The sequence below is a fragment of the Rosa rugosa genome, chromosome 5, assembly GCF_958449725.1.
Source record: "Rosa rugosa chromosome 5, drRosRugo1.1, whole genome shotgun sequence".
In the NCBI taxonomy this organism is placed as follows: Eukaryota; Viridiplantae; Streptophyta; class Magnoliopsida; order Rosales; family Rosaceae; genus Rosa; species Rosa rugosa.
In genome coordinates, this window is record NC_084824.1 from 42,496,659 (window position 1) to 42,505,595 (window position 8,937).

Sequence of the window (8,937 nt, forward strand, 5' to 3'; positions counted from 1 at the left end):
ACGATGTTAGTTATATAAATACAAATCAGAATTTGAAGAATCGATGTTAATGATATTCTTTGATATCACGTGAATTCCTCACCGATTTAATTGTCATGATGTCTAAGGCCAAAATTCTAGTAGTGTTGATTCACTTGAATCTTGAGGAGAGCCTTTTGTTGCTGATTGTAGAAAAACTTTGGCGATATGTGTTTTGTATTATCACCCTTGATATATCCTACCTTCATCTGTTCGATGCAAGCTGCATTATCTTCATAAATGCAAGAAGGCTCTTCAGTGGTAGCCATATACACTCATGAACCGCCTCATGTAGAGGAATGATCTCTGAGTGGTTCGAGGAGGTAGCCACAAGGGTTTGCTTCATTGATCACCAAGATATCGCCGTGTTCCCAATGATAAATACATAACCAGTTCGGGAATAACCTTTGTGTGGGTCAGAGAGGTACCCAACATCAGCAAAACCAACCAAAACATCATTTGGGGTTTTGGTGTAGGGAGTGGCGCTTTCGCCATCAACATTTCCTTTAGGGATTGCAGTTCCATCTGTGGTCCCTCTTGTCTCTCTGTAGGGAAAGAAGTCCCAAGTCAATGGTTCGTTTTAGGTATCGGAAAATGTTCTTGATACCATTCCAGTGACGCTATGTTGGCGCTGAGCTAAATCTAGCTAACAAGTTCACTGAGAATGCAATGTTTGGTCGAGTACATTGAGCTAAGTACAATAATGCACCTATTGCACTTAGATAGGGAATTTCAGCTCCCAACACCTCTTCGTCATCTTCCTTTGGACGAAATGGATCTTTCTTAGCATCCAAACTTCGACCGATCATGGAAGTGCTAGCAGGATGTGCTTTGTCCATGTTACATCGCCTGAGCATCTTTTGGACATACGCAAACTGGCGGTGTTCTAGTTCGAGGCCTAGACAGAATCGAGTTTTCCCAAGATCCTTCATCTCAAATTTGAATTTCAAGTAGCTCGCGGTTTCTCTTATTTCATCAAGAGTACCTATTATGTTCATATCATCGACATACACAGCTACAATTGAAAATCCGGAACTTGTTTTCTTTATGAATACGCAGGGGCATAATTCATCGTTCTTATATTCCTTCCCAATCAAGAAGTCATGACTTAGACGGGTATACCACATCCGCCCGGATTGTTTCAATCCGTAAAGTGAGCGTTTCAACCGAATTGCAAGCACACTCCGTGGTTTAGAGTCACTTGACTTGGGTAATGTAAGGCCATCAGACACTTTCATATATATCTCTGAATCTAGATCCCCATAGAGATATGCAGTAACCACATCCATGAGCTGCATTTCCAGTCCTTCGGAAACTACCAAGCTAACTAAGTAGCGGAACGTTATAACGTCCATTACGGGAGAGTATGTCTCCTCGTAGTTAATTCCAAAGTGTTGTGAGAAACCTTGCGCCACAAGGCGAGCCTTGTACCTCAGGACTTCATTCTTCTCATTACGTGTATATACATGTACATTTGCAAGCATAATTAGCTATAATGGGCTACGCTCATTGTACCGCCAGAAGTACTAATTCCCGCCAGGGGAATAGCATGCAGATACGCAGCCAGGCGGGCAACAGCCTGAGCCTCGGATCACCGCCGCGCCAAGATAACATCAGAAGCTCCCAGAGTTGGGGACTGAAGCACATCAGTCCCACATCGAAAACAAAGAGAAGATCAACCTCCTCCTCACCTATAAAAGGTTCTCTCCCCTCTCCTCATTAATTACGCATTTAATACTTACCTACTGTTACTTTGTCAACATAAATACATTGACTAACTTAGGCATCGGAGAGTCGAAGGCCGCCCAGCGCGGTCTCCCTCTGACGCCCTCTGTATTTTACTTGACAGGTAGCGGAAGCTTTGAGAACGTCACAAGTATTGATCCGCCCACCGGATCAGCGTTAACAAAGGTTTAGCTACCGCTGAACTTTTAGACATTAACATTGGCGCCGTCTGTGGGAATCCCTGAACAAAAGGTCATCCCACCACAATCACCATGACTAACGGTAGCGGGGGAAACACTGAAGAGCAGGCAGACCAGTCCACCATTCCCCAACCCCCAGACCCAGCGGTAGGCGTTAACCGCGCACTATTCACAACCCCAGCCGACAACCCCGGCGGTGAGGCAAATCCAAGCAGCAGCCACCCGCCGGGCCAAGATCTCACCACTATGTACGAGCTGGCACTGGCGGACCTCCACAAGGAAAACAGAGAGCGTGAGGAGGAGCGCAGAGAAAAGGCTGAGGCCCAGAGACAAGTGGCTACGCTGATGTCACGCTTTGAAGAATTGAAGAGGACGCTGGAGGCCACCGCCAACCCAGCGCAGAGCGAGCAATCACGCAGCACCAGGCGTAGTCGGCCCGGCACCGGCACATTGGTACCGGGGCCAGTCATACAGATGCAGGTACCGCTGGACCCACCTGAACTATTGGGGATGGGACCACCGCCCATCCCCCAACTAATGTTGGAGCAGGAGGCGGAATCACTACCGCACACCAACCGCTCGGAACCTAAGGCGAGGACCGAGGGCAATCCGCCTACACCGAGGCGCATGCAGGTCCAACGGAATGTCCAGGCTGGTTTCGCCGGCGATGCAACCGCCCAGATATTGGAAAGGATGCAACAACTGGAGCAGAGATTGATCCGGGCGGAGTCGGGCTCCCCAGCGCCAACTCAGAATCCACTTTTCGCTTCCAGACCTGGGCCCTTCACCGCTGCGATTCTGCAAGCTATCAGACCAGCGTACGCAAAAACCCCAAAGATGTCACATTACAGCGGCATGTCTGACCCCTTCGTCCATATGGACACCTTCAAGAAGGTCACCAACAACAAGGGATTTGACGACGCCACCATGTGCCACTTGTTCAGCGAAACGTTGGATGGTGAGGCAATGAACTGGTTCTTCGAATGTCCGCCGGGGTCCATCAGCTCATTCCATGCACTATCACACGCCTTCCTCTCTAGGTTCATCTTATTGTCCGCCGGACATCACAACACAAGTCAGCTGTTCAGCGTCAAGCAGGGGGAAGACGAATCACTGAAGGCATTCGTCACAAGATGGCGGGCGGCAGCGTCTCAGTGCCGCGACCTAGACAAAACAATGGCATCGGCGACCTTCAAGCAGGGACTTCTCAAGGGGCCATTCCTCTATCACCTCAACTACAATCATCCAAATGCGGCGTATGACCACGTCATGAGTGAGGCGGTCATTCACGCCCAGGCGGAATTCATCACATATGGAGAAACCCCACCGCCACCAGCAACACCAACAAAGTCAACACAGCCATCCTCCAGTCATCAGGAAATCGCTAACAAGACAACTTCAGCGCCGCCAACTGACAAGAAGAGGGAGTGGCAGCAAGGCCACCACCAGAACAAGCGGCAGAGGGGACCAGCACTACAACAAGGGCAACCGCCCAACCCATGGGGATAACCGCAAACAGGCGGAGTCCTCTCAGCGGTATGCAGTGTTTACAGTCCTCACGGCCTCGTATGAGGAAATATACAATCAATGCAAGGATCAGATCCCACCGCCACCCCCACCAAGATACCCAAAAATGGGAAAACCAAGAAACACCGGTAAGTGGTGCAAGTACTACGAGGACAGCGGTCACAATACCAACAGCTGCAATGCTCTCAAAACGGCTATTGAGACCTTGTACCGTGACGGCAAGATGGAGCAGTTCAAGGTGCGCCAACCGCCACCTGTGATCGCCAATATTGAGACTTTGGGCCGCATCAACACCATCGACGGCGGTGCCCCAATCACTAGCATGTCCCACAGGGCAAGGAAGCGTTATGCACGCGCTAATCACCCAAAAGAAGTCTGCAACATCTGCTACGAAAGTTCCGCCAAACTCCCAAGGTCAGGTTGGGAACCTATTACCTTCTCAGAGGAGGAGGAGCACGGAGTGCATTTACCCCATGACGACCCATTCTTGGTCGACGCCATTCTTGGCAGATTTTCAGTGGGGAGAATCCTGGTGGATAGCGGGTCCGCTGTCAACGTCATCTTCCGCGGTTGCTACGACCATCTCAAGCGGAACAAGAAACTACTTCAGGATCACGAGCCACTGCTCAGCTTCTCCGGGGACGTCACGCAACCGCTGGGGTCAGACTACATGCGGCTGGTTATTGGCACTAGTCCATGTATGGCGGAGGTACATACGGAATTCATAATTGTCGATTGCTTCAGTTCGTATAACGCCATCATTAGACGGCCGGCACTCAACAAGCTCAAGTGCATCATCGCCGGATACATGCTTCTCATGAAGTTCCCCACGCCCAACGGCACGGGCTGTGTGAGGGGAAGTCAGCAGTTGGCACGAGAATGCTATTCAACGACTATAGCGCGGTCAACGCGCCGCCATGAAATTCTGACGGTGGGTAATCAGGCACCGCCACCAAACATCTTTGAGGATCCTAGAGATGAGGAGAAGAAGTATGTAAAGAAGGAGCCGGTCAACCCGGAGACGTCGTTGAAAGTTGTCTGCATCTCGGACGAGCACCCTGAGCGGACGGTCCGCATAGGCGCCCAGCTAGACCCAGAGGCGGAACTCACTCAATTCCTACGTGACAATGCTACCATCTTTGCATGGTCATACGCGGATATGCCAAGTATCTCTCCTGATATCATCACACACAAGTTGACCATCAAACCATCCTTTTATCCCATCAAACAGAAGCGGAGGGCCTTTGATGAGGAAAAATACCGGACAATTGGAGAGGAGGTTGCCAAGCTCCAGGGCATTGGGTTCATCCGCCAAGTCATCTACCCCCAGTGGATTTCTAACTTGGTCATGGTCAAGAAGCCCAGCGGAAAGTGGAGGATGTGTGTCGACTTCAAAAATCTCAACAAGGCATGCCCAAAGGATAGCTTCCCACTACCTCGCATTGATCAACTGGTTGACACAACCGCCGGACACGAGCTCCTTAGCATGATGGATGCTTTCTCCGGCTATAATCAGATCAAGATGCATCCCGGTGACCAGGAGTGCACCACATTCACCACCGATAAGGGCCTCTACTGCTACAATGTGATGCCTTTCGGTCTGAAGAACGCCGGTGCAACTTATCAACGACTGATGAACGCCATGTTCGAGGAACATCTCGGAAAAATAATCGAGGTCTACGTGGACGACATGTTGGTCAAGAGCTTAAAAGCCAGCGGACATGTGGCAAATCTCAAGATCATAGTAACCATTCTCCTGGCCTATGGTATGCGCCTCAACCCAGAAAAATGCTTCTTTGGCGTCACCGCCAGCAAGTTTCTGGGTTATATCGTCAGCGAGCGAGGCATCGAGGCTAACCCGGACAAGGTACAAGCTATCCTCGACCTGGCGGATCCTGAGTATAAGGTGCACGTCCAGTGCCTCCAGGGCAAGTTAACCGCCCTTTCTCGATTCATCTCCAGACTCACTGATAAGTGTGCCCCATTTTTCAAGCTCCTCAAAACGACTCACAAGAAAGTCATCAACTGGAACCCAGAGTGTCGGGCGGCGTTCCAGGGCCTGAAGGAATACTTAGCGGCAGTCCCACTCCTCTCCATCCCTGTGCAAGGAGAGACACTGTTTATATACCTAGCGGTATCAGTGTCAGCGGTAAGCTGCGCCATTGTCCGGCGGGAAGGCCAGGATGAACTCCCAGTGTTCTACGCCGGCAGAGACATGAACGGAGCAGAAACAAGGTATCCTCCCTTGGAGCAACTAGCTCTCGCACTCATCGTTGCCGCCAGGTGCCTCCGCCAGTACTTTCAGGCCCACACAATCCATGTATTAACCAATCAACCGCTGAGGCAGGTAATGCAGAACCCTGAACATTCGGGACGCCTCAGCAAGTGGGCCATTGAGCTCAGCGAGTTTGACATAGATTACAAGCCAAGAACCGCCATGAAAGGCCAGGCGGTGGCGGACTTCATCGCTGAACTCACCGAGCGTCAGCCAGAACCCGGTACTAAGACAGAGCCCGGAACAGAAATGGTAACCGCTGAAGAAGCAGCTCCCCCACACTCAGATTGGAACCTGCATGTGGACGGCTCCACTAGCGCCAAGGCCAGCGGCGCCGGAGTCATCTTAACAGGACCCGGGGGACTGAACGCGGAGTACGCGTTGAAATTCAACTTCAAAGCTTCAAACAATATGGCGGAGTACGAAGCACTCATCGCCGGCCTACTCCTTGCCATCGACTCAGGTGCTGACAGCGTCAACATATTAAGCGACTCTCAATTAGTCGTTAACCAGGTCAACGACAGCTTCCAAGCCAAGGACCAGCAGTTAGCGGCATATTTGGGGTACGTCAAGACGCTACTCAAAAAATTCAAATTTCACACCATCACACAAATCCCCAGGGAAAAGAACGCCAAGGCTGATTCACTGGCGAGACTGGCAACCGCCCAACCACATCAAAGTCCATCGGACACAAGAGAGGAATGCCTTGACAGGCCAAGTATCACAAAGACCCTGGCGGAGATCTTCAGCATCGAGGTCAATCCCAGCTGGATGGACGAGATTATCGAATACAAGCGCAACAGGACATTGCCGGAGGACAAAGTCGAGGCGCGACAGCTCAAGCGGAGAGCAACCCGCTACAACATCCAGAATGGCAAGCTCTACCGCCAGGGGTTCACCCACCCCAACCTCCGCTGTTTAACCCCAGAGGAGGGAAAGGTCGTGCTGGCAAGGATCCACGGCGGAGAATGCGGAAACCACTCGGGCGCCAGATCCCTGGCCAACCGCACAATGCGACAAGGATACTTTTGGCCCACACTCGGTGATGACACCCGGCAGATATCTAGGTCTTGCCACAAATGCCAACAGTATGCTGATCTCCCACATGCACCGGCAGAGCCGCTGTCAATCATTATCGGCCCATGGGTTCACTCTACGTGGGGCCTCGACTTGATGGGAAAATTCCAAACCGCCAAGGGCCAGTTCAAATACATCATTGTTGCTATCGACTACAACAGCAAGTGGATAGAGGCGGAGCCATTGACGGCAATAACCACCGCCAAGGTAATTCACTTCCTCTGGAAGAACATCTACTGCCGCTATGGTGTCCCACATACAATCATTACAGACAACGGCACGCAGTTCAACAACAAAGAACTCATCTCTTTTACCGCTAACCTTGGCACCAAATTGAGTTTTGCGTCTGTCGCCCATCCCCAAACCAACGGCCAGGTCGAAGCAGCAAACAAGATAATCAAGAAGCTGCTAAAAAAGAAACTCAACAACGCCAAGGGTTTGTGGGCGGAGAAGCTTCCAGAAGTTCTATGGGCCATCCGGACAACCCCAACTTCCGCCACCGGCGAAACCCCTTTTTGTATGATGTTCGGAACAGAGGCTGTCCTACTTGTTGATGTAACTCAGCCTACCGCTAGGATCGAAGGCTACTGCCCAGAGACCAACAGCGACGACGTCAACCTAGACAAGGACCTCCTGAAGGAAAAACAACACAAGGCCCATTTGCACAACTTGCAAAACAAGCAGCGGGTATCGCGTTTCTACAACGCCAGAGTCAAAGCCCAGAACCTCCAATTGGGGGACTGGGTAATGAAGGAAGTCATTCCACCGCCAACAAAACTCTGCCCAACTTGGGAAGGTCCATACAAAATTGTGGAAGTCGTTAGCCCAGGCACCTTCTACTTAATGGGCAAGGATGGCGTCACAACGACCCACCCTTGGAATACCGAACACCTTCGGTATTACTACAAATAGTCATGCCACTACCCAGGAGCATCTTTACTTAGCTAAATTTTTGTTCAATATTTAGCTAAGGGAAGCTACCCAACGGGTACTACCCCACTTTTGTACACGTTGATCAATCAGCTATCAATGAAACGAGGAATTATTCAAACCATTGTTCCCAAGTCTAGCACCGAGGGCAACTGGCAACGCCAGCAATCGTCAGCGGACCACGTCCGCTACGCGGTGCACTTGGACCAATCTTAATCCCTTTAATGTTTCATTGATTGGCAAAAGAAAATCCTAAGTCAAAACCCTAGCAGTACAGGCATATCATGACAAACACCAAAATTCAAAATTTCATTCCATATAAAAATGTTCATTACAAAATTTGTTACGCCTCAGCGGCTACAAAAAAAAAAAGGGAGGTTCCAACATCTCAGGGGTTGGCCTCAGCTTCTTCACCTTCAGCGTGCGGCGGCGGGTGCGCGCGGCTTGTTTGGTCAGAGCCTCGGGCGGTGGGACTGGGAGTCTCTATGGTACCGTCCGCCCGAGTATGAGCCGCCAGGAAACCAGCACGGGACACCTCCGACTGGGTAGGAGGAGGAGTCCACTGGGAACCATCCGCCGGGCGTGCGCTGCTCTCTCCACTTCCCGAGCGAGCGCCTTCCGCTGGGACAGGGACCACATCCTTCGCCGGCGGGGCATTCTTGGCTGCCGGCACAGTGGGCTGGGCCGCCTTCGCAAAGTCAATAGCGCCCTTCTGCTTCAACATCTCCACATTTGCTAGGGCCCCAGCCTTCGCCGCCTCAGTTATGGCCTTGTTATACTCCGCCGACTGTTTGAATGCCTCAACAGCGGCGGCTGCAGCACTGCTCCCTTCAGCTTTCAGGCGGGCGACCTCACCCTCCAGCCTCTTCACCTCGGCCAGTCTGGCGGCGGACTCCCGCTGCAGGATATCGATCTTCTTATCCTTAGCGGCTACCCGCTCCTGCAGCAGGGCCTTGTCCTGCTCCAACTTGGAGACGCGTTCATTCCTCTCCAAGTCCCGCTTGATGGCCACCGCCAGCTTACCACGGGCGTCCGCGGCGTCACAGTCCGCCTTTGTCAGGCGTCGTTCCACCTCCGCCAGCCTGTCCCTCGCCTCCGCCAGCTCCCTCTGAAGACTTTGGACCTCCTCCCTGAGCTCCCGCTCAACCCGGGGCTGCTTCGACACCGCCAGGAACATCTCATGCA